At 48.2% G+C, this 24,987-nt stretch overlaps 12 non-coding genes and 3 pseudogenes across 12 annotated transcripts; all 15 read left to right on the top strand.

The window, feature by feature from the left end:
- Nucleotides 1–3,419: 3,419 nt before the first annotated feature.
- LOC134950569 (U1 spliceosomal RNA) lies at nt 3,420–3,583 on the top strand. Its single transcript, XR_010183466.1, has one exon. It is a non-coding gene; the product is annotated as a U1 spliceosomal RNA (small nuclear RNA).
- A 152-nt stretch (nt 3,584–3,735) lies between these two features.
- Nucleotides 3,736–3,898, top strand: LOC134952241 (U1 spliceosomal RNA). Its single transcript, XR_010184808.1, has one exon. It is a non-coding gene; the product is annotated as a U1 spliceosomal RNA (small nuclear RNA).
- A 675-nt stretch (nt 3,899–4,573) lies between these two features.
- On the top strand, nt 4,574–4,737 carry LOC134951106 (U1 spliceosomal RNA). The gene has a single exon (XR_010183906.1). It is a non-coding gene; the product is annotated as a U1 spliceosomal RNA (small nuclear RNA).
- A 152-nt stretch (nt 4,738–4,889) lies between these two features.
- On the top strand, nt 4,890–5,031 carry LOC134952725 (U1 spliceosomal RNA; annotated as a pseudogene).
- A 692-nt stretch (nt 5,032–5,723) lies between these two features.
- Nucleotides 5,724–5,887, top strand: LOC134950568 (U1 spliceosomal RNA). The gene has a single exon (XR_010183465.1). It is a non-coding gene; the product is annotated as a U1 spliceosomal RNA (small nuclear RNA).
- Nucleotides 5,888–6,039: 152 nt separating this feature from the next.
- On the top strand, nt 6,040–6,202 carry LOC134952254 (U1 spliceosomal RNA). Its single transcript, XR_010184819.1, has one exon. It is a non-coding gene; the product is annotated as a U1 spliceosomal RNA (small nuclear RNA).
- Nucleotides 6,203–6,876: 674 nt separating this feature from the next.
- On the top strand, nt 6,877–7,040 carry LOC134951897 (U1 spliceosomal RNA). The gene has a single exon (XR_010184551.1). It is a non-coding gene; the product is annotated as a U1 spliceosomal RNA (small nuclear RNA).
- Nucleotides 7,041–7,192: 152 nt separating this feature from the next.
- Nucleotides 7,193–7,355, top strand: LOC134952300 (U1 spliceosomal RNA). The gene has a single exon (XR_010184856.1). It is a non-coding gene; the product is annotated as a U1 spliceosomal RNA (small nuclear RNA).
- Nucleotides 7,356–8,026: 671 nt separating this feature from the next.
- Nucleotides 8,027–8,190, top strand: LOC134951105 (U1 spliceosomal RNA). Its single transcript, XR_010183905.1, has one exon. It is a non-coding gene; the product is annotated as a U1 spliceosomal RNA (small nuclear RNA).
- Nucleotides 8,191–8,342: 152 nt separating this feature from the next.
- On the top strand, nt 8,343–8,505 carry LOC134952318 (U1 spliceosomal RNA). The gene has a single exon (XR_010184870.1). It is a non-coding gene; the product is annotated as a U1 spliceosomal RNA (small nuclear RNA).
- Nucleotides 8,506–9,176: 671 nt separating this feature from the next.
- On the top strand, nt 9,177–9,331 carry LOC134953241 (U1 spliceosomal RNA; annotated as a pseudogene).
- A 145-nt stretch (nt 9,332–9,476) lies between these two features.
- On the top strand, nt 9,477–9,618 carry LOC134953336 (U1 spliceosomal RNA; annotated as a pseudogene).
- A 695-nt stretch (nt 9,619–10,313) lies between these two features.
- On the top strand, nt 10,314–10,477 carry LOC134951404 (U1 spliceosomal RNA). The gene has a single exon (XR_010184151.1). It is a non-coding gene; the product is annotated as a U1 spliceosomal RNA (small nuclear RNA).
- Nucleotides 10,478–10,629: 152 nt separating this feature from the next.
- On the top strand, nt 10,630–10,790 carry LOC134952120 (U1 spliceosomal RNA). The gene has a single exon (XR_010184724.1). It is a non-coding gene; the product is annotated as a U1 spliceosomal RNA (small nuclear RNA).
- Nucleotides 10,791–11,462: 672 nt separating this feature from the next.
- On the top strand, nt 11,463–11,626 carry LOC134951445 (U1 spliceosomal RNA). Its single transcript, XR_010184184.1, has one exon. It is a non-coding gene; the product is annotated as a U1 spliceosomal RNA (small nuclear RNA).
- The last annotated feature ends 13,361 nt before the right edge of the window (nt 11,627–24,987 follow it).

The raw sequence follows: 24,987 nt of genomic DNA, 5'->3' as shown, positions 1-24,987 counted from the left end.
TTTAGCATACCTTAATAGCAAAACTGTGGCAGGGCATGCTGGGATGTGTAGTTTCACAGCAGCTGGAGGGCCACAGGATGAAGACCCATGTGCTAGAGCCAAGCCGCAGGTACATTGAATGCTAGCAAGCTGAATGTTTAAATCATTTTTGTTCCGCAGCATTCCAATGCGGAAGATTCCATGGAACCAGAGATTATTCCATTGAGAAGGACATGCTGCCTGGATGACTGCACTGTGCAAATTAAATCACGGAGGCAGTTGGCTTGTGGGTGGCTCTGGTGACTGGGTGGTTGGGTGGGCGGTGTGTCGGAGGTGGAGCACATGCAAATGAATGTGTATCATCCAGCTAGTGAGAGTGAAAACTCATGCAGGAGTGTGCCTGCTTGTCAGTGGGTTATGCACCTTGCCAGGCGTCAAATCTACATGGAGCAGCTGGAGGGGACAAGAGCAGGTTTGCAAAATATAGATAGAAGAGCATATATGCTGGCGCATTCTCCATGATTGTGTCAGCTTATGTTTTGGTGCACTGCACTTTCCTTCACTAAGTTTTAGCCATTTTGGTTAAACGCAAGTGTAGTTGCTTCTCGCCCTTTTGGCTGTGATCTTGTATCGTGGTTGAAGAGTCTTCTGGAGGGATTGTTTTCTTCATTGGCGAGAGACTGAAGATATTCCAGGATGGAAGGCTTGGGAACACTATCCGTTTTTCAGTTGTGGAAGAGTTGAAAGACCGGATTGGACTACATTCTATAGTAAAGGATATCTTTGTATTTATTAATCCTCCCTTTATATGTGTCTGTCTTTCAATAAAGCTTCGGGCTTGTGATTCCTTCACCCTCTTACACTCCACACCCATAGCCTTATTAACTGTTGTATTATTGTATTGTTTAAATGTATAGTGCAGTTCATGATTTATAGTGTAGGCTGGCCTGTGCTGTAGTTCTTGAACTGTACTATACCGACAGCATTTGTATTGTGTTTTGGCTGTGCTGCAACACGGTACTTATGTGTGTAATGTTTATGTATGTTTTTTTGCTTCTTTATGTCAATAAAGACTGCTTTTTCAATCCAATATCTGAAAACAATCAATGTTTATCTTTGATGGCAATAGAAGTGGTATGATATTTGCTGCTTTTGAAAGGCAATATCTGATATGTCCCCTATCTGGGAACCATATATTAAATGGCTTTTCAGAAAAGGGAGATGGGAGAAGAGCTTTCAGTACTTGTAGGACCAATGCTCATTTCCTATTCTAGCCTCCAAAAACAGATTCAGTTGCATTTTCCAGCGTGTTTTGGATGCGCCTTTGCAAATGTCTTACATCGACAAACTTATTTAGTACTATTTTGCAAATAGGGTTACATTGTTGCAACATTGTGTTCCCTAATTGCTTGATTTTTTAAATGCAACAATTGATAAAGACACCTGATAACTGCTCTGTGGAGTCTTATTTTGTGTCTACTTCTTATCTACATTTAATTCTCTACCTCTAATCAAGGCATTTTTAAATGCTGGGGGCTGCCAGGACGTGAGGCCTACCTAGACTTTAGATCTGAATTTGAATGTACAAAGGGAGATGGTAGAAGAGCTTTCAGTACTTGTAGGACCGATGCACATTTCCTATTCTAGCCTCCAAAAACAGATTCAGTTGCATTTTCCAGCGTGTTTTGGATGCGCCTTTGCAAATGTCTTACATCGACAAACTTATTTAGTACTATTTTGCAAATAGGGTTACATTGTTGCAACATTGTGTTCCCTAATTGCTTGATTTTTTAAATGCAACAATTGATAAAGACACCTGATAACTGCTCTGTGGAGTCTTATTTTGTGTCTACTTTTTATCTACATTTAATTCTCTACCTCTAATCAAGGCATTTTTAAGTGCTGGGGGCTGCCAGGACGTGAGGCCTACCTAGACTTTAGATCTGAATTTGAATGTACTTGTGAACTAACTTAATTTCCTACTTCTAAATTCATTCCTAAATTCACTACTTACATGAATCCTGTAGTTGGGCATTTTGGGACTTCGATTGTGGGCATTGTTTTGTGTCCAGACCAGCAGCAGGTGGTGTGCATTTGCTGGAAAGGCATCGAAGACCTCCGATATGCTGCATCTCCTGATGTGTGTCTCCCTCAAGTGGCTGTCAGCAAATGCCTGCTAGACACCCCATTCCAAGCTGATTGTGACATCACGGTACATGCATCATAGAACAGGCATGCTAGAACATGGGTCTTCAACCTGCGACCCTCCAGCTGCTGTGGAACTACACATCCCAGCATGCCCTGCCTCAGTTTTAGCATACCTTAATAGCAAAACTGTGGCAGGGCATGCTGGGATGTGTAGTTTCACAGCAGCTGGAGGGCCACAGGATGAAGACCCATGTGCTAAAGCCAAGCCGCAGGTACATTGAATGCTAGCAAGCTGAATATTTAAATCCTTTTTATTCCGCAGCATTCCAATGTGGAAGATTCCATGGAACCAGAGATCCTTCCATTGAGAAGGACATGCTGCCTGGATGACTACACTGTGCAAATTAAATCACGGAGCCAGTTGGCTTGTGGGTGGCTCTGGTCACTGGGTGGTTGGGTGGGTGGTGTGTCAGAGGTGGAGCACATGCAAATGATTGTGTATCATCCAGCTAGTGAGAGAGAAAACTCATGCAGGAGTGTGCCTGCTTGTCAGTGGGTTATGCACTTTTCCAGACGTCAAATCTACATGGAGCAGCTGGAGAGGACAAGAGCAGGTTTGCAAAATATAGACAGAAGAGCTCTCCAGCCTAGTTTGCTGTCTGTTTCCACTTCTCTTTTCTTGAGCCGCTCCCTTCTATGCCCTTGCGCACTATCCTGACTTCTCCCATCTGCTTACTTTGTGCCTTCCAACGCACAATGCGAACTACAGGTAGTGCTGCAGGGCCCACACCCTTTTACTTGCCATACAGAGCAGCTCTGGAGCTGTTACAGTGCCCAGCTTCTGCAAGAAATCAGCTTGAATGCTTCAGGGGCTGGGGCATAGCCAACATGAGCCCCACACCGAAGGAGGGTGGAGGTGTTTAATGCGAACTAGGGGTCATCCAAGCGCCGCAAAAGGCCGCCATGCCCTGCACGCCCCTTTTCTCTTTTCATATGCAGACGAGGGTTGAAGCCAACTTTGACCCACTGCTTGGATGACATCACCATATGCAAATCCATCTGCTGCAGGCCTTCCCCCAGGAATGCTTGCACTAGTTGTTGCATTTGGTTTGTTGTTTGGGGGTGCTTCAGTATTAGGCAGCCTTCTGCCCTCCCATGTTCATCTGAAAATATGTGTTCTCCCTGCAGTTGTTGTCCCCAGATGAGAGTTCCCTTGTGCTGCCTCAGTTGAATCTTCTTAACTTGACAGAGATGTGCCTGAGCAGCGGCCCTCCCCAGCCCTATCCCAAATCATACTTATTTTGCATAGGAGATACCATGGTCATGAAGATTGTTCTCCCAGGGTGAGGTTCATTCATTGCATTCTGGGTATGCTGACCCCTGTGATTTCCCCAAATGTGGGAAACTTGACTGCATTATTTGTGGTAGTGGGGGACTGTGTTTGTGCTTTCCTCTGGTCAGCTCTGGTAAAAGTCAGATTTCTTTGTCTCAGATCTTCCTCTAGCCTTGTTCTTCTTTCGAGAGTTCCCTTGTGCTGCCTCAGTTGGATCTCCTTCACTTGACAGGGGGGTGCCCAAGCAGCGACCCTCCCCAGCTCTAGCCCAACTCCTACTTACCTGCCAGGTGAGATACTATGATCATGAAGGTGCTTCTCCCAGGGCAAGGCTCACCCATTGCACTCTGGGTGTGCTGCCCCTGTGATTTCCCCAAATGTGGGAAACTTGACTGCATAATTTGTGTTTCCACTGGTCGGCTTTCATATAATTCAGATCTCTTTGTCTCAGGTCTCTCTCCAGCCTAGTTTGCAGTCTGTTTCCACTTCTTTTTTTTTTGAGCCCCTCCCTTCTATACCCTTGTGCACTATCCTGATTTCTCCTCCTGTCTGCTTACTTTGTGCCTTCCAATGCACAATGCAAACTACAGGTAGTGCTGCAGGGCCCACAAACTTTTACTTGCATTACAGAGCAGCTCTGGAGCTGTTACAGTGCCAAGCTGCTGCAAGAAATCAGCTTGAATGCTTCAGGGGCTGGGGCATTGCCAACATGAGCCCCACACCGAAGGAGGGTGGGGGTGTTTAATGCGAACTAAGGGTCATCCAAGCGCCGCAAAAGGCCGCCATTCCCTGCATACCCCTTTTCTCTTTTCATATGCAGATGAGGGTTCCAGCCAACTTTGACCCACTGCTTGGATGACATCACCATATGCAAATCCATCTGCTGCAGGCCTTCCCCCAGGAATGCTTGCACTAGTTGTTGCATTTGGTTTGTTGTTTGGGGGTGCTTCAGTATTAGGCAGCCTTCTGCCCTCCCATGTTCATCTGAAAATATGTGTTCTCCCTGCAGTTGTTGTCCCCAGATGAGAGTTCCCTTGTGCTGCCTCAGTTGAATCTCCTTTACTTGACAGAGATGTGCCTGAGCAGCGGCCCTCCGCAGCTCTATCCCAAATCATACTTATTTTGCATAGGAGATACCATGGTCATGAAGATTGTTCTCCCAGGTTGAGGTTCATTCATTGCATTCTGGGTATGCTGACCCCTGTGATTTCCCCAAATGTGGGAAACTTGACTGCATTATTTGTGGTAGTGGGGGACTGTGTTTGTGCTTTCCTCTGGTCAGCTCTGGTAAAAGTCAGATTTCTTTGTCTCAGATCTTCCTCTAGCCTTGTTCTTCTTTCGAGAGTTCCCTTGTGCTGCCTCAGTTGGATCTCCTTCACTTGACAGGGGGGTGCCCGAGCTGCGACCCTCCCCAGCTCTAGCCAAACTCCTACTTACCTGCCAGGTGAGATACTATGATCATGTAGGTGCTTCTCCCAGGGCAAGGCTCACCCATTGCACTCTGGGTGTGCTGCCCCTGTGATTTCCCCAAATGTGGGAAACTTGACTGCATAATTTGTGTTTCCCCTGGTCGGCTCTCGTATAATTCATATCTCTTTGTCTCAGGTCTCTCTCCAGCCTAGTTTGCTGTCTGTTTCCACTTCTCTTTTCTTGAGCCGCTCCCTTCTATGCCCTTGCGCACTATTCTGACCTCTCCCGTCTGCTTACTTTGTGCCTTCCAACGCACAATGCAAACTACAGGTAGTGCTGCAGGGCCAACACCCTTTTACATGCTTTACAGAGCAGCTCTGGAGCTGTTACAGTGCCCAGCTGCTGCAAGAAATCAGCTTGAATGCTTCAGGGGCTGGGGCATAGCCAACATGAGCCCCACACCGAAGGAGGGTGGAGATGTTTAATGCGAATTAGGGGTCATCCAAGCGCCGCAAAAGGCCGCCATGCCCTGCACGCCCCTCTTCTCTATTCATATGCAGATGAGTGTTGAAGCCAACTTTGACCCACTGCTTGGATGACATCACCATATGCAAATCCATCTGCTGCAGGCCTTCCCCCAGGAATGCTTGCACTAGTTGTTGCATTTGGTTTGTTGTTTGGGGGTGCTTCAGTATTAGGCAGCCTTCTGCCCTCCCATGTTCATCTGAAAATATGTGTTCTCCCTGCAGTTGTTGTCCCCAGATGAGAGTTCCCTTGTGCTGCCTCAGTTGAATCTTCTTAACTTGACAGAGATGTGCCTGAGCAGCGGCCCTCCCCAGCCCTATCCCAAATCATACTTATTTTGCATAGGAGATACCATGGTCATGAAGATTGTTCTCCCAGGGTGAGGTTCATTCATTGCATTCTGGGTATGCTGACCCCTGTGATTTCCCCAAATGTGGGAAACTTGACTGCATTATTTGTGGTAGTGGGGGACTGTGTTTGTGCTTTCCTCTGGTCAGCTCTGGTAAAAGTCAGATTTCTTTGTCTCAGATCTTCCTCTAGCCTTGTTCTTCTTTCGAGAGTTCCCTTGTGCTGCCTCAGTTGGATCTCCTTCACTTGACAGGGGGGTGCCCTAGCAGCGACCCTCCCCAGCTCTAGCCCAACTCCTACTTACCTGCCAGGTGAGATACTATGATCATGAAGGTGCTTCTCCCAGGGCAAGGCTCACCCATTGCACTCTGGGTGTGCTGCCCCTGTGATTTCCCCAAATGTGGGAAACTTGACTGCATAATTTGTGTTTCCACTGGTCGGCTTTCATATAATTCAGATTTCTTTGTCTCAGGTCTCTCTCCAGCCTAGTTTGCAGTCTGTTTCCACTTCTTTTTTTTTGAGCCCCTCCCTTCTATACCCTTGTGCACTATCCTGATTTCTCCTCCTGTCTGCTTACTTTGTGCCTTCCAATGCACAATGCAAACTACAGGTAGTGCTGCAGGGCCCACAAACTTTTACTTGCATTACAGAGCAGCTCTGGAGCTGTTACAGTGCCAAGCTGCTGCAAGAAATCAGCTTGAATGCTTCAGGGGCTGGGGCATTGCCAACATGAGCCCCACACCGAAGGAGGGTGGGGGTGTTTAATGCGAACTAAGGGTCATCCAAGCGCCGCAAAAGGCCGCCATTCCCTGCATACCCCTTTTCTCTTTTCATATGCAGATGAGGGTTCCAGCCAACTTTGGCCCACTGCTTGGATGACATCACTGTATGCAAATCCGTCTTCTGCAGACCTTCCCCCAGGAATGCTTGTACTAGTTGTTGCATTTGGTTTGTTGTTTGGGGGTGCTTCAGTATTAGGCAGCCTTCTGCCCTCCCATGTTCATCTGAAAATATGTGTTCTCCCTGCAGTTGTTGTCCCCAGATGAGAGTTCCCTTGTGCTGCCTCAGTTGAATCTCCTTAACTTGACAGAGATGTGCCTGAGCAGCGGCCCTCCCCAGCCCTATCCCAAATCATACTTATTTTGCATAGGAGATATCATGGTAATGAAGACTGTTATCCCAGGGTGAGGTTCATTCATTGCATTCTGGGTATGCTGACCCCTGTGATTTCCCCAAATGTGGGAAACTCGACTTCATTATTTGTGGTAGTGGGGGACTGTGTTTGTGCTTTCCTCTGGTCAGCTCTGGTAAAAGTCAGATTTATTTGTCTCAGATCTTCCTCTAGCCTTGTTCTTCTTTCGAGAGTTCCCTTGTGCTGACTCAGTTGGATCTCCTTCACTTGACAGGGAAGTGCCCGAGCAGCGACCCTACCCAGCTCTAGCCCAACTCCTACTTACCTGCCAGGTGAGATACTATGATCATGAAGGTGCTTCTCCCAGGGCAAGGCTCACCCATTGCACTCTGGGTGTGCTGCTCTTGCGATTTCCCCAAATGTGGGAAACTTGACTGCATAATTTGTGTTTCCCCTGGTCGGCTCTCGTATAATTCAGATCTCTTTGTCTCAGGTCTCTCTCCAGCCTAGTTTGCTGTCTGTTTCCACTTCTCTTTTCTTGAGCCGCTCCCTTCTATGCCCTTGCGCACTATCCTGACTTCTCCCGTCTGCTTACTTTGTGCCTTCCAACGCACAATGCAAACTACAGGTAGTGCTGCAGGGCCCACGCCCTTTTACATGCTTTACAGAGCAGCTCTGGAGCTGTTACAGTGCCCAGCTGCTGCAAGAAATCAGCTTGAATGCTTCAGGGGCTGGGGCATAGCCAACATGAGCCCCACACCGAAGGAGGGTGGAGGTGTTTAATGTGAATTAGGGGTCATCCAAGCGCCGCAAAAGGCCGCCATGCCCTGCACATCCCTTTTTTCTTTTCATATGCAGACGAGGGTTGAAGCCAACTTTGACCCACTGCTTGGATGACATCACCATATGCAAATCCATCTGCTGCAGGCCTTCCCCCAGGAATGCTTGCACTAGTTGTTGCATTTGGTTTGTTGTTTGGGGGTGCTTCAGTATTAGGCAGCCTTCTGCCCTCCCATGTTCATCTGAAAATATGTGTTCTCCCTGCAGTTGTTGTCCCCAGATGAGAGTTCCCTTGTGCTGCCTCAGTTGAATCTCCTTTACTTGACAGAGATGTGCCTGAGCAGCGGCCCTCCCCAGCTCTATCCCAAATCATACTTATTTTGCATAGGAGATACCATGGTCATGAAGATTGTTCTCCCAGGTTGAGGTTCATTCATTGCATTCTGGGTATGCTGACCCCTGTGATTTCCCCAAATGTGGGAAACTTGACTGCATTATTTGTGGTAGTGGGGGACTGTGTTTGTGCTTTCCTCTGGTCAGCTCTGGTAAAAGTCAGATTTCTTTGTCTCAGATCTTCCTCTAGCCTTGTTCTTCTTTCGAGAGTTCCCTTGTGCTGCCTCAGTTGGTTCTCCTTCACTTGACAGGGGGGTGCCCGAGCTGCGACCCTCCCCAGCTCTAGCCCAACTCCTACTTACCTGCCAGGTGAGATACTATGATCATGTAGGTGCTTCTCCCAGGGCAAGGCTCACCCATTGCACTCTGGGTGTGCTGCCCCTGTGATTTCCCCAAATGTGGGAAACTTGACTGCATAATTTGTGTTTCCTCTGGTCGGCTCTCGTATAATTCAGATCTCTTTGTCTCAGGTCTCTCTCCAGCCTAGTTTGCTGTCTGTTTCCACTTCTCTTTTCTTGAGCCGCTCCCTTCTATGCCCTTGCGCACTATTCTGACCTCTCCTGTCTGCTTACTTTGTGCCTTCCAACGCACAATGCAAACTACAGGTAGTGCTGCAGGGCCCACACCCTTTTACATGCTTTACAGAGCAGCTCTGGAGCTGTTACAGTGCCCAGCTGCTGCAAGAAATCAGCTTGAATGCTTCAGGGGCTGGGGCATAGCCATCATGAGCCCCACACCGAAGGAGGGTGGAGGTGTTTAATGCGAACTAGGGGTCATCCAAGCACCGCAAAAGGCCGCCATGCCCTGCATGCCAATTTTATCTTTTCATATGCAGACGAGGGTTGAAGCCAACTTTGACCCACTGCTTGGATGACATCACCATATGCAAATCCATCTGCTGCAGGCCTTCCCCCAGGAATGCTTGCACTAGTTGTTGCATTTGGTTTGTTGTTTGGGGGTGCTTCAGTATTAAGCAGCCTTCTGCCCTCCCATGTTCATCTGAAAATATGTGTTCTCCCTGCAGTTGTTGTCCCCAGATGAGAGTTCCCTTGTGCTGCCTCAGTTGAATCTCCTTTACTTGACAGAGATGTGCCTGAGCAGTGGCCCTCCCCAGCCCTATCCCAAATCATACTTATTGTGCATAGGCGATACCATGGTCATGAAGATTGTTCTCTCAGGGTGAGGTTCATTCATTGCATTCTGGGTATGCTGACCCCTGTGATTTCCCTAAATGTGGGAAACTCGACTGCATTATTTGTGGTAGTGCTTTCCTCTAGTCAGCTCTGGTAAAAGTCAGATTTCTTTGTCTCAGATTTTCCTCTAGCCTTGTTCTTCTTTCGAGAGTTCCCTTGTGCTGCCTCAGTTGGATCTCCTTCACTTGACAGGGGGCTGCCCGAGCAGCGACCCTCCCCAGCTCTAGCCCAACTCCTACTTACCTGCCAGGTGAGATACTATGATCATGAAGTTGCTTCTCCCTGGGCAAGGATCACCCATTGCACTCTGGGTGTGCTGCCCCTGTGATTTCCCCAAATGTGGGAAACTTGACTGCGTAATTTGTGTTTCCCCTGGTCGGCTCTCATATAATTCAGATCTCTTTGTCTCAGGTCTCTCTCCAGCCTAGTTTACTGTCTGTTTCCACTTCTTTTTTCTTGAGCCCCTCCCTTCTATACCCGTGTGCACTATCCTGACTTCTCCTCCCGTCTGCTTACTTTGTTCCTTACAATGCACAATGCAAACTACAGGTAGTGCTGCAGGGCCCACACCCTTTTACTTGCCTTACAGAGCAGCTCTGGAGCTGTTACAGTGCCCAGCTGCTGCAAGAAATCAGCTTGAATGCTTCAGGGGCTGGGGCATGGCCAACATGAGCCCCACACAGAAGGAGGGTGGGGGTATTTAATGCGAACTAGGGGTCATCCAAGCGCCGCAAAAGGCCGCCATGCCCTGCATACCCCTTTTCTCTTTTCATATGCAGATGAGGGTTCCAGCCAACTTTGGCCCACTGCTTGGATGACATCACCGTATGCAAATCCGTCTTCTGCAGACCTTCCCCCAGGAATGCTTGTACTAGTTGTTGCATTTGGTTTGTTGTTTGGGGGTGCTTCAGTATTAGGCAGCCTTCTGCCCTCCCATGTTCATCTGAAAATATGTGTTCTCCCTGCAGTTGTTGTCCCCAGATGAGAGTTCCCTTGTGCTGCCTCAGTTGAATCTCCTTTACTTGACAGAGATGTGCCTGAGCAGCGGCCCTCCCCAGCCCTATCCCAAATCATACTTATTTTGCATAGGAGATACCATGGTCATGAAGATTGTTCTCCCAGGGTGAGGTTCATTCATTGCATTCTGGGTATGCTGACCCCTGTGATTTCCCCAAATGTGGGAAACTTGACTGCATTATTTGTGGTAGTGAGTGACTGTGTTTGTGCTTTCCTCTGGTCAGCTCTGGTAAAAGTCAGATTTCTTTGTCTCAGATCTTCCTCTAGCCTTGTTCTTCTTTCGAGAGTTTCCTTGTGCTGCCTCAGTTGGATCTCCTTCACTTGAGAAGGGGGTGCCCGAGCAGCAACCCTCCCCAGCTCTAGCCCAACTCCTACTTACCTGCCAGGTGAGATACTATGATCATGAAGGTGCTTCTCCCAGGGCAAGGCTCACCCATTGCACTCTGGGTGTGCTGCTCCTGCGATTTCCCCAAATGTGGGAAACTTGACTGCATAATTTGTGTTCCCCTGGTCGGCTCTCGTATAATTCAGATCTCTTTGTCTCAGGTCTCTCTCCAGCCTAGTTTGCTGTCTGTTTCCACTTCTCTTTTCTTGAGCCCCTCCCTTCTATGCCCTTGCGCACTATCCTGACCTCTCCCGTCTGCTTACTTTTTGCCTTCCAACGCACAATGCGAACTACAGGTAGTGCTGCAGGTCCCACACCCTTTTATTTGCCTTACAGAGCAGCTCTGGAGCTGTTACAGTGCCCAGCTGCTGCAAGAAATCAGCTTGAATGCTTCAGGGGCTGGGGCATAGCCAACATGAGCCCCACACCGAAGGAGGGTGGAGGTGTTTAATGCGAGCTAGGGGTCATCCAAGCACCGCAAAAGGCTGCCATGCCCTGCACGCCCCTTTTCTCTTTTCATATGCAGACGAGGGTTGAAGCCAACTTTGACCCACTGCTTGGATGACATCACCATATGCAAATCCATCTGCTGCAGGCCTTCCCCCAGGAATGCTTGCACTAGTTGTTGCATTTTGTTTGTTGTTTGGGGGTGCTTCAGTATTAGGTAGCCTTCTGCCCTCCCATGTTCATCTGAAAATATGTGTTCTCCCTGCAGTTGTTGTCCCCAGATGAGAGTTCCCTTGTGCTGCCTCAGTTGAATCTCCTTTACTTGACAGAGATGTGCCTGAGCAGCGGCCCTCCCCAGCCCTATCCCAAATCATACTTATTTTGCATAGGAGATACCATGGTCATGAAGATTGTTCTCCCAGGGTGAGGTTCATTCATTGCATTCTGGGTATGCTGACCCCTGTGATTTCCACAAATGTGGGAAACTCGACTGCATTATTTGTGGTAGTGGGGTGCTGTGTTTGTGCTTTCCTCTGGACAGCTCTGGTAAAAGTCAGATTTCTTTGTCTCAGATTTTCCTCTAGCCTTGTTCTTCTTTCGAGAGTTCCCTTGTGCTGCCTCAGTTGGATCTCCTTCACTTGACAGGGGGCTGCCCGAGCAGCGACCCTCCCTAGCTCTAGCACATGTAAGTTTGTTTTTATTTTACTACATTGTGGTTTGTGGCTCTATACCATGTAATGCATGTCTTTTAACAGTAGTCAAGTCTTCCAATGTGCTTGATAGTGAAACCCAATACATAGCTTTAATTTATTTTGTTTCTTCAAATATTGAATGCATATGTCTTATAACTTTTTTTTTCAATATATAAACATTTTTATTATAAGATTTTCAATGACACAAGTACATCCAAGTTGCAGATTATGGGTTGTGAAGGATAAATCAACCATATAAACAATTTAAGCAATTTAAATTGCATGCAGGTAGTAGAATATCAAACTCCTTGGATGAGAGTTGGTCGTAATAAACTAGGATAGAAAAGAATAAAGTAGAAAATAAGATTTTAAACCTACCGGTAAATCTTTTTCTCGTAGTCCGTAGAGGGTGTTGGGGACTCCGAAAGGACCATGGGATAGACGGGCTCCGCAGGAGACATGGGCACTTTAAGAAAGACTTTAGTTCTGGGTGTGCACTGGCTCCTCCCTCTATGCGCCTCTATGCCACAGTTAGAGAAACTGTGCCCAGAGGAGACTGACAGTATGAGGAAAGGATTTTGTTAATCCAGGGCAAGATTTTTTGTTAATTAAAGTAATCCAAAACTGGGATTGATATGTTGGCTCTTTTATTTTTACTTACAGTACAATAACTTTTACCATTTTAATTTGTTTTAATAGTATATTGACAGTATTGTTTTCTTTCAAAAATCCACTTAATTTTCTTTACCCTATTATTAAAATGGTAATTGACAAAAAAGGGCCAAGGAAAAGTACTTGTAGCCTTCTGCGTGGTAGGAGTCATACTAGGTAGGCAAGTTGTTTTAGCAGTAGCCAGATCAGCTACAATCTTATTGAGGTCTTCTCCAAAGAGAGTGTCTCCCTTGAAAGGAAGCACCTCCAGGGTTTTCTTGGAATCCATATCCACCGACCAGGATCTCAACCAGCTGTATAAAGTATTACCTTGGAACTGGTGATATGCCATTTGCACAAGCAAGCCATGTGTGACTGTATATGCATTTAAGGAGGGCCCCCCGGCAATACCACAAACCATTGAGTGTCAAGTATACTAGATATATCTTCATATCTCATGTGCTTTCTCTGAGACCAATCTTGTTATGCCCCTTCCCCACGAGGCATGCGCCTTTTGTCCATATTGCAAAAATAGTGGGGGGGGGGCATATAATTCTCTGTCACAGGGCACTAAAAAGTCTAGTTATGGCTCTGGTATGCATTATGTAATCTGGCAGACCATCTCTCCAACACTGGCTGATTGGAATAGAAATCCGGTTATCTATTAGCATTGCAACTCAGCAGATCAATGCAGTGTGCAGCCACACACTCCATATATCTGCTCAGCCACAATGCTGATTATTTCTTCACAAAGTACAAGGGTGAGCTCCAAATAGAATTCTCTAGCTTAGATTATACCTTTCTATGCAAGGGTAAATAGCTCAATTGTTTGACTGCAATGCCACAGGAAATGGTTTGGATCCAAGACAGTGTGACTGAATAATAAAGAAACCTTAAGATGAGTTCATGAATGTTGTATAAGTATTAGTGAGAGAAGGGGTCAGGAGCATGCTAGGCTGCAAAAAATAAGGTAGGCTGCAAGTGAAAGTAATGATCTCCTATATATTTTCCCAGATCTGTCACTCTGTGTGGCTAACTCTGGGGGAAGTCACAGCAATGGGCGGAGACGGCATCTGCAGGACGATACACCAGTGCCAGCAGCAGACCGTAACAAAGTGACAGATTAGGGAGAATATATAGGAGGTAGGGAGGTGGCCATGGTACATGGCTGACCAAGGGACACTAGCTCATGTACCCCTTTACCACTGAGGCTAGCCACCAAGGATGGACCTGTCACCAGTGCACATGCAATAACCTCTTCTGCTGCCCTCTTTGCAACTCAGATTGCCCAGTGCTCCCCTTCGCTAACAGTCCACAAAGTTTCCCCATCTCACGATCTGCCTCCTCACCGCCACTTTCATCTCTACAGCACACGCGCATATCATACAAGATCCCATCATGCGTACGTAGGTCTGAAATGCCAGAGGGAGGTTGGGGGGAGATTGGCATGCGCCAGCAACACCACACAGCTCACTGTGACAACAGTGGAGAGGCGCTGCAACAGGACAATACACCAACCTCGGAGCAAGGAACTGCGTCGGTCAGGAGGAGAACTATTTCAATAGCATAAAAAGGTTAGTGCGTCCCACCCTATGAACACCAGACTCATCAAGTCACTGTTGCCAGAGTCTCATACAATGACTCTGAACCTCTAAGCACACTATTTGACTGTCCACACCCTGCTGTGCCTATTACCCATCTCCTCCACCACCCTCAACACTGACCCACACATCATTCACCCACAAAGATACAATAAAGGTAGTTTGGATAAATTAGCTAAATGAAATGGATTTAACCAATTTATCTAAATGACCATTTTTGGATGTTTTCCAGTGTTTGTGAGCAAATGGTCAATTGTCATTTGCTGCCACATATTAGCATAATTTTGTTTCAACTAGAAAAAAAAAATTGGACAGATAATCTAAGTGTGGATACAGTTTAAAGGTCCGTATTCACGGCCCGATTTTGGGGAGAGATGTGTGCTGAGCGAACTGCTCAGCACACATCTCTCCCCCCGCTCAGCACAGCGTGATGTGTACTGAGCGTACGGGGGGTGGGGGGCGCTCATTTCACCCCCTGTGTAGGGCATTCTGTGTGTATCCAGCTTAACAGGTGTGAGCATCATACAACTACTGACTTGCGAGTAACTATACAGCAGCTCCATACCTTGTGACTTGAAGAAACACCAGTTAACCCTGGGAATGCTGCAGTCAAAGCAACAATTCCTCTTCTTACATTCCGCTGCACTTATTGTGGGGTAGCCGCAATCCCTTCTGCTGTACGGTTCCACATTACATTGTTTCTTGTCACTTCCTGTTGATGCAGTAAGGAAACATCCAGGAATTACAGCAGCTTAGTTTTTTTTTTTTTTTTTTAACTGGTGCAATTTAGCTAAAACAGCTAACAGGAAATTTCCACTTAAATGGTATTTTCTAATCTTATCTGACCATGACTAAGAATAAAGGATACACAAGATAAACTCTTATAGATATGGACCTTATCCATGTTTAAGCACCATCAAATCTGTAATCAATAGCACTACATGCTCCCACTCTACCACTGTACTGTATACTCTACCTGTGTTTTTAAGGTAAAAACACCATTTAACCCCAGTGACACTTGAATTAAAGCAGCAGCCTCTATAATAGCATTCTTTAGCATTAATCCCAGGAAATCTGCAATCTTCACGATCTTTGATAGCCACGCTACATTGCTGTTTACTTGGATGGAGCAGAGAGCACAACATCAGGACATAGGAAATATTACAATGCATGATAAGAAAGGTGTGAGCTCTACAGCAAGGCCTCTAACCCTTTGCCAGTGCCAAATACATAGGGCTTAACTCAGATCTGATCACAGCAGCAAATTTATTAGCTAAAACCATGTACACTGCAGGGGGGGGGGGTGTATAATATGTGCAGAGAGAGTTAGATTTTGGTGCGGTGTGTTCAAACTGAAATCTAAATTGCAGTGTAAAAACAAAACAGCCAGTATTTACCCTGCACACAAACAATATAACCCACCTAAATCTCTCTGCAAATGTTATATCTGCCCCCCCCCCCCCATCCCTGCAGTGCACATGGTTTTGCCCACTAGCTAACAAATTTGCTGCATCTGGGAATTACAGCATCTTAATATTTCTTTTTACAGAAGGTTCAGCAAATTAAATTATTTAGTGAAATACTGTAATCATAACAGTTACAGGGATATTGTAGGTAGATTTATTGTCAGTGGATAAATGTAAAAATTAAACCCTTAGGCATAGTTCCCAAATGCTGTCATTGCAATCCAGATTTTAAGGATATCATGCTTGAGCACAGGTGACTTAATTAGAACTTCGGTCAATGTGAATTAACCATTGGACTCAACCATGGTTATCCTTAAAACCCAGGGGTCTATTTAAGATCGATCTTAATCGATGTTGGGCTTCCAGGTTGAAAAAAAAACACACATTTACTAACATTTTAAAATTTATATAAAAAATCATCTGTTCGTAAATGCAGTGCACATGGTTTTGCCCAACTGCTAACAAAAATCCTGCTGCGATCAACTCAGAATTACCCCCCATGGCCCTCATTCCGAGTTGTTCGCTCGCAAGCTGCTTTTAGCAGCATTGCACACGCTAAGCCGCCGCCTACTGGGAGTGAATCTTAGCATCTTAAAATTGCGAACGAAAGATTTGCAATATTGCGATAAGACATCTCTGTGCAGTTTCTGAGTAGCTCGAGACTTACTCTGCCAGTGCGATCAGTTCAGTGCTTGTCGTTCCTGGTTTGACGTCACAAACACACCCAGCGTTCGCCCAGACACTCCTCCGTTTCTCCAGCCATTACCGCGTTTTTCCCAGAAACGGTAGCATTTTTTCCCACACGCCCCTAAAACGGTCTGTTTCCGCCCAGAAACACCCACTTCCTGTCAATCACAATACGATCACCAGAACGATGAAAAAACCGTGAGTAATATTCCTAACTGCATAGCAAATTTACTTGGCGCAGTCGCAGTGCGAACATTGCGCATGCGCATTAAGCGGAAAATCGCTGCGATGCGAAGAAAATTACCGAGCGAACAACTCGGAATGACCACCTATGTGCACTGCAGGGAAGGCAGATTTAACATGTGCAGAGAGAGTTAGATTTGGGTGTGGTGTGTTCAATCTGCAATCTAATTTGCAGTGTAAAAATAAAGCAGTCAGTATTTACCCTGCACAGAAACAAAATAACTCACCCAAATCTAACTCTTTCTGCACATGTTATATCTGCCTCCCCTGCAGTACACATGGTTTTGCCCAACTGCAAACAAAATTCCTGCTGCGATCAACTTGGAATTACCCCCATTGAATTACCCCCATTTTCACACTGCTCGTGTATATAAGACATAGTTTGGATCGTAACACGCGTTCCAACCGCAAAAACTATGAAGAGGATGGGGGCATATACGCAGGGTCCATCCTGTGCGTGTGCCTACATTTTCTCCGGGTGCCCCGCAGAAAATGCGAATGCCTCTGCCTGTCAATCAGTAGAGGGCGTACCTTCGCAGGTATATCGCGATCATGAGCCATGTCTCCCATTTTTGTCATTATAGGTGCTCTGTGAGCTGCTGGCCATGCCCCAGCCCCTCTGTCTCCCGTGAATAGACATTGAGGCTTATTCAGACCAGATCGCTTCAATTTATTTTCACCCAGCGGGCAATCAGGTCTGCACTGCACATGCGTATGCGCCACAATGCGTAAGTGCGACGGTCCGGAGATCACAAGAAGATTGACAAGAAGAGGGTGTTTGTGTGGGTGGCAACTGAATGTTTCTAGGGAGTGTCCGGAAAAACACTGGAGGGACCCGGCGTTTTGTGGGAGGATTTGTGACGTCACCTCAATGGCTGAGTAAGTGCTGAGCTGTGCAGCTCTTGTGCACATGTGATCACACACCTGCACAGCAAATTTTCCCTTCCGCTGTAGGCGGCAACTACCTGATTACAGGGATGCAAAAAACACACCCTAGCGATCAGGTCTGAATTACCCACAATGTGCATATTTGCAGAGCAACAAGCTACAGGGAGCCTTCCACCCCCCCCCCCCTTCCCCATGACTATGGGACACTGCGGCCCCCACAGGGGGGGGGGGGGGTTGTTTGGGTTAGCTGGACATTCCCAAAAAAAGTGTCCTGCAAAAATTGGTATAGTTGGGAGGTATGTTCAAATACATTTATTGTTTTGCATGCAGGGTAAATACTGGCTTCTTTGACATTTAGCCACAAATGCTGCACAGCTGAATTACAGTATTACACTGCAATTAACAGTTATGCTAGGACATTCCCCCTCCCAAATCTACCTCTCTCTGCATGTTACATCTGTCCCACAGTGGCGTGCGGTGAGGTCAGTGGCTAGTGAGGCACTACAGCCATAATTTCCGCCGAATCCTGCCGATGACCCTTAGCCAATGCCCGCTACTGCCTCTGAGCCGATACCGAAACAGACAAAATCAGCTGCGCAAAGTATCAGGGAAAGGACAGTACAATTTTAGGAGAACCGATGTATGTATATAAATTGATTTATTAATGAAAAAGCATAAAATAGCAGTAAAAGATGACATTAAATTGTTGGATATAAAAGGCACACCTTGACTCAGTTTATCCGTTTAAACAGACACCAAATTGTGTCAGTTCTCTATATAGAAGTCCACAAAAGGAAATAAAGTCCAGCTGTTTGTTGGAAAGCAATAGATGGTAGTAGCCGTAAGGTTAATATTGGAAGTGAATGATCAGTGCAGTAGACATCCCATAATAAATTGAGGGAGTGATCCAGTGTTATTTCTTGTTCAATTACCTCTCCTTAGGTGGGCTGGTCCAAAGCCGAGCGTCCTCGGCGATGTGTCCTGCAATGCCCACTGTGCGAATGCCGCAGGGGAGAGGGAGCCGTGGATTCACTGTAAAGTATAAGCCGTGTCTGCACACCTGCCGAGGTATCCGATTTGAAAGCATCAGCGGGTTTGTTCTCCCCGCAAGCCGTCCTTCATCTCCACAGAGATCCCAGAATAGCCGCGGATCTGAATTCTTGAGCCGCCCGTATCAACATACGGCTCCCCGTCAGACGGATAAACCAGGACACGGCTTATACTTTACAGTGAATCCACGGCTCCCTCTCCCCTGCGGCATTCGCACAGTGGGCATTGCAGGACACATCGCCGAGGACCAGGGCCGGCTCTAGGCATGTTCGAATAGAGCGGCCGCGCAGGGCGCCACCCTTAATGGGCGCCGCGCGCTGGCGCCGCCATATTCGAAGCGAGCCGGCCCTGTGTGTGTGTGCAGCGCGTTGTCCCCGCCGTCCGTGTGTGCGGCGTGCGCTGCGCGGCGCCGGTGTCTAACGTCAGACGCCGGCGCCGCGCATAGCGCACACAAGTGGCCGCCCGCCCACCCGCACTCGGATCCTCACTCTCCCGCCCGCCAGCACTCACGCCAGCACTCCTCCTCCCTCTCTCAGACTCAGCGCCTCAGGTATTTGGTGGGCTGGGGTGGGGTGGGGGGGGTCAAACATTTATGGATCGCACTGTGGGGGCATTTATCTGGCACACTGGGGGCATATCTGGCACTGTGGGGGGCATATCTGGCTCATTGGGGGCATATCTGGCTCACTGGGGGCATATCTGGCACACTGGGGGCATATCTGGCTCTGTGGGGGCATTTATCTGGCCCTGTGTGGGGGCATTTCTGGCAATGTGGGGGCATTTCTGGCACCGTGGGGGCATATCTGGCACACTGGGGGGATTATCTGGCACACTGGGGGGATTATCTGGCACACTGGGGGCATATCTGGCACACTGGGGGCATATCTGGCACACTGGGGGCATATCTGGCACACTGGGGGCATATCTGGCACACTGGGGGCATATCTGGCTCTGTGGGGGCATTTCTGGCACTGTGGGGGGCATATCTGGCTCATTGGGGGCATATCTGGCACACTGGGGGCATATCTGGCACACTGGGGGCATATCTGGCTCTACTGGGGGCATATCTGGCACACTGGGGGCATATCTGGCACACTGGGGGCATATCTGGCACACTGGGGGCATATCTGGCACACTGGGGGCATATCTGGCTCTGTGGGGGCATTTCTGGCACTGTGGGGGGCATATCTGGCTCATTGGGGGCATATCTGGCACACTGGGGGCATATCTGGCACACTGGGGGCATATCTGGCTATGTGGGGGCATTTATCTGGCCCTGTGTGGGGGCATTTCTGGCAATGTGGGGGCATTTCTGGCACACTGGGGGGATTATCTGGCACACTGGGGGGATATCTGGCACACTGGGGGCATATCTGGCACACTGGGGGCATATCTGGCACACTGGGGGCATATCTGGCTCTGTGGGGGCATTTATCTGGCCCTGTGTGGGGGCATTTCTGGCACCGTGGGGGCATTTCTGGCACACTGGGGGGATTATCTGGCACACTGGGGGGATTATCTGGCACACTGGGGGCATATCTGGCACACTGGGGGCATATCTGGCACACTGGGGGCATATCTGGCTCTGTGGGGGCATTTATCTGGCCCTGTGTGGGGGCATTTCTGGCAATGTGGGGGCATTTCTGGCAATGTGGGGGCATTTCTGGCACGCTGGGGGGATTATCTGGCACACTGGGGGGATTATCTGGCACACTGGGGGGATTATCTGGCACACTGGGGGGATTATATGGCACACTGGGGGGATTATCTGGCACACTGGGGGCATTTCTGGCACACTGGGGGCATATCTGGCACACTGGGGGCATATTTGGCACACTGGGGGCATATCTGGCTCTGTGGGGGCATTTATCTGGCCCTGTGTGGGGGCATATCTGGCACACTGGGGGCATATCTGGCACACTGGGGGCATATCTGGCACACTGGGGGCATATCTGGCACACTGGGGGCATATCTGGCACACTGGGGGCATATCTGGCTCTGTGGGGGCATTTATCTGGCCCTGTGTGGGGGCATTTATCTGGCACACTGGGGGCATATCTGGCACTGTGGGGGCATATCTGGCTCTGTGGGGGCATTTATCTGGCCCTGTGTGGGGGCATATCTGGCCCTGTGTGGGGGCATATCTGGCTCTGTGGGGGCATTTATCTGGCCCTGTGTGGGGGCATTTATCTGGCCCTGTGTGGGGGCATTTATCTGGCCCTGTGTGGGGGCATTTATCTGGCCCTGTGTGGGGGCATTTATCTGGCCCTGTGTGGGGGCATTTATCTGGCCCTGTGTGGGGGCATTTCTGGGACTGTGGGGGCATTTCTGGCACTGTGGGGGCATTTCTGGCATTTCTGGCACTGTGGGGGCATTTCTGGAACTGTGGGGGCATTTCTGGCACTGTGGGGGCACTTATGCATCTGGCAATGTGGGCATTTATGTATCTGGCACTGGGGGCATATCTAGCCCTGTGGGGGCATATCTGGCTCTGTGGGGGCATTTATCTGGCCCTGTGTGGGGGCATATCTGGCTCTGTGGGGGCATTTATCTGGCCCTGTGTGGGGGCATTTATCTGGCCCTGTGTGGGGGCATTTATCTGGCCCTGTGTGGGGGCATTTCTGGGACTGTGGGGGCATTTCTGGCACTGTGGGGGCATTTCTGGAACTGTGGGGGCATTTCTGGCACTGTGGGGGCACTTATGCATCTGGCAATGTGGGCATTTATGTATCTGGCACTGGGGGCATATCTAGCCCTGTGGGGGCATATCTGGCACTGTGGGGGCAATTTTATATATGGCACTGTGGGGACATATCTGGCACTGTGGGGGCACTTATGTATCTGGCACTGTGGGGGCACTTATGTATCTGGCACTGTGGGGGCATTTATGTATCTGGCACTGTGGGGGGCATATCTACACTGTGGAGGCATTTATGTATCTGGCACTTTGGGGGCATTTATGTATCTGAACTGTGGGTGCATATCTGGCACTGTGTGGCCATTTATGTAGCTGGCACTGCTGGGGGGCATGTCACGTGTAGCTGGCACTGCTGGGGGGCATGTCACGTGTAGCTGGCACTGCTGGGGGGCATGTCACGTGTAGCTGGCACTGCTGGGGGGCATGTCATGTAGTGTTCCCGCTAGGCGTCTGTGGCTAGGCAATGTGTCTCAGTGCTCTCCCTGGTGCAATGTGTCTCAGTGCTGTGCCTGACGCAAAGTGTATAGGAGGTTCTACCTGGTGCAGTGTGTATTAGCTGCACTACTGTGTGGTGTAATGCAAATTGCCACTATTATGTGGCCACGTACCTTCCCCACGAAGTAACTCCCCTTAATTTTTGCTGCGCGCCTTCGGCGCGCACTGTCCATTCTTTGGCATATAGGTATGGGAACAACAAGCAGTATGTACATCATTTTGCCCTCCTAACTTAAAAAAGTGCCCTCCCTGTGATCAGCACCATGCCCTAAAAAGTGAACACTATCATGTGTAGCTGGCACTGCTGGGGGGCATGTCATGTGTAGCTGGCACTGCTGCGGGGCATGTTATGTGTAGCTGGCTAGCTGGCACTGCTGCGGGGCATGTCATGTGTAGCTGGCTAGCTGGCACTGCTGCGGGGCATGTCATGTGTAGCTGGCACTGCTGCGGGGCATGTCATGTCTATCTGGCACTGCACATTATGTGTATCTGGCACTATACTGGAGACATTGTGTGTAAGGAACACTACTGTGGCTATGTGTAAGGCGGCTAATTGTGTGAAAATGTGTTTATAGTTTGATGATATGAAGTTATGAGGCCACGCCCACTTTTCCAGAGGCCACACCCACTTTTCCGAGAGCGCGCGCCGCAGGCGCGCGCATAGGGGGGGGGGGGGGGCGCTTTTACATTTTCTCGCTCAGGGTGCTAGTAGGCCTGGAGCCGGCCCTGCCGAGGACGCTCGGCTTTGGACCAGCCCACCTAAGGAGAGGTAATTGAACAAGAAATAACACTGGATCACTCCCTCAATTTATTATGGGATGTCTACTGCACTGATCATTCACTTCCAATATTAACCTTACGGCTACTACCATCTATTGCTTTCCAACAAACAGCTGGACTTTATTTCCTTTTGTGGACTTCTATATAGAGAACTGACACAATTTGGTGTCTGTTTAAACGGATAAACTGAGTCAAGGTGTGCCTTTTATATCCAACAATTTAATGTCATCTTTTACTGCTATTTTATGCTTTTTCATTAATAAATCAATTTATATACATACATCGGTTCTCCTAAAATTGTACTGTCCTTTCCCTGATACTTTGCGCAGCTGATTTTGTCTGTTTCTATATTCTCCAACCAAACACCCACATAGTGTTTTTCAGCCGCGCATGTATCAGGGTAATTTGATTATTAGCCTCCTGCAATTGAGGCGCTGTAGAAGCAGTCTTTGGTTTTTTCTCTTCTGAGCCGATACCCGCTGCCACCGCCAATGGCTTACAAACTCTCCCACAATCAACTGACCCAGCCCTCCACCACTAATTTCTATCTCAGTCCGATGCTGCCAATGCCCGCTGCCTGCCTGCTCATTGTTCTTGTTATGTATTATACATTTTTAAAGAAAAAAAAAATGAGTGTTTGGGACTGGGAAGGGTGAGGGAGGAGGACATGAATGCAATTTTGTTGTCCAGGGCTTCCATTAACTTAAAGGAGAAGGGTCTGAATGGGTTAAAAAAAAATGCGTGAGGTCCCCCCTCCTTAGTATAACCAGCCTCGGGCTCTTTGAGCCGGTCCTGGTTATTTAAATACTGGGGGAAAAATTGGACAGGGGTTCCCCGTATTTAGACAACCAGCACCGGGCTCTTAGAACGGTCCAGGTTCCAAAAATACGTGGGACAAAAGATGTAGGGGTCCCCCATATTTTTAAAACCAGCACCGGGCTCCACTAGCCAGAGAGATAATGCCACAGCCGGGGGACACTTTTATGTAGGTCCCTGCGGCCCTGGCATTACCCCTCCAACTAGTCACCCCTGGCCGGGGTTCCCTGGAGGAGTGGGGACCCCTTAAATCAAGAGGTTCCTCCCCTCGAGGCACCCAAGGGCCAGAGGTGAAGCCCGAGGCTGTCCCCAGCACCCCTGGGTGGTGGGTGCCGGGCTGATAGCCATGTGTGTAAAAAAAGAATATTGTTTTTTTTGTTGTGGAACTACAAGGCCCAGCAAGCCTCCCCCGCTTGCTGGTACTTGGAGAACCTCAAGTACCAGCAGGCGGGGAAATAACGGGCTTGCTGGTACCTGTAGTTCTACAACAACAAAAAATACCCAAATAAAAACACAAACACACACAGCGTGACAGTAAAATTATTGAGACAGGCTGTAGCATGTGGGTGCATGTAACCCTATAAAAGTGATGGATTGGGTGACTATTACAATACCCACTGTTGCTGTCTGAAAAATTATGGATTTATAGATTGCTCTGCCGAGACATGTTTTTTTCTAAAATGCACCACAGGTATGGATGGATAGTATACTTGACGACACAGAGGTAGGTAGAGCAGTGGCCTACTGTACCGTACTGCTATATATTATATTATTTATTATTATTATTATCCTTTATTTATATGGCGCCACAAGGGTTCCGCAGTGCCCAATTACAGAGTACATAAACAAATAATCAAACAGGAAAACAGCAACTTACAGTTGACGACAATATAGGACAAGTACAGGGTAAACAAACATAGCTACATCAGCAGATGACACTGGAATAAGTATAAGGTGGCAGAAGACTGCTGGATTTGGTGCAGCTGAAGATTATTAAAGTAAGAAAAGAGTAAGCACATGAGGGAAGAGGGCCCTGCTCGTGAGAGCTTACATTCTAAAAGGGAGGGGTAGACAGACAGGGGTGAGACAGATGGGGTACATAGAGAGCGTGGAACAGAGATTTAGGATGAGATTTGGCTGGGTTTGGTGAAGAAGTGGGTCTTGAGAGCCCGTTTGAAGTTTTGTAGAGAGGTGGAGAGTCTGCGGGGGAGAGGTAGGGAATTCCAGAGAAGTGGTGCAGCACGTGAAAAATCTTGGAGGTAGGAGTGGGAGGAAGTAATCCGTAGGCAGGAGTCGGTGTGCATTAGCAGAGCGAAGAGGACGGGTGGGAGTGTAAAGCGAGATAAGATCAGAGATGTAGATGGGAGAGGAGTGGGTGAGGGCTTTGTAAGCAAGTGTGAGAAGCTTGAAATGGATTCTGAAAGGGAAGGGGAGCCAGTGAAGGACTAGTAAGAGAGGAGAGGTGGACGTAGTGCGTTTGGTGAGGAAAATGAGCCGGGAAGCAGCATTGAAGATAGATTGGAGTGGAGAGAGGTATTTGTCAGGAATGCCAGTCAGGAAGAGATTACAGCAGTCCAGTCTGGAGATGACCAGTGAGTGGATAAGAGTCTTAGTAGCATCCTGGGTCAGAAAGGGTCTGATCCTGGAAATATTTTTTAGATGAAAACGGCAGGTTTGTGAGAGGTGCTGAATGTGTGGTTTGAAGGAGAGGGAGGAGTCAAGGATTACTCCAAGACAGCGCACTTGGGGGGTAGAGGAGATAGTAGTGCCATCAATAGATAATGAGATTGTAGGAGGTGAGGTTATGCGGGAGGGAGGGAAGATGATCAG

Source organism: Pseudophryne corroboree, chromosome 8 (assembly GCF_028390025.1).
Source record: "Pseudophryne corroboree isolate aPseCor3 chromosome 8, aPseCor3.hap2, whole genome shotgun sequence".
In the NCBI taxonomy this organism is placed as follows: domain Eukaryota; kingdom Metazoa; phylum Chordata; class Amphibia; order Anura; family Myobatrachidae; genus Pseudophryne; species Pseudophryne corroboree.
This window is presented reverse-complemented; position numbering and strand designations above follow the sequence as displayed.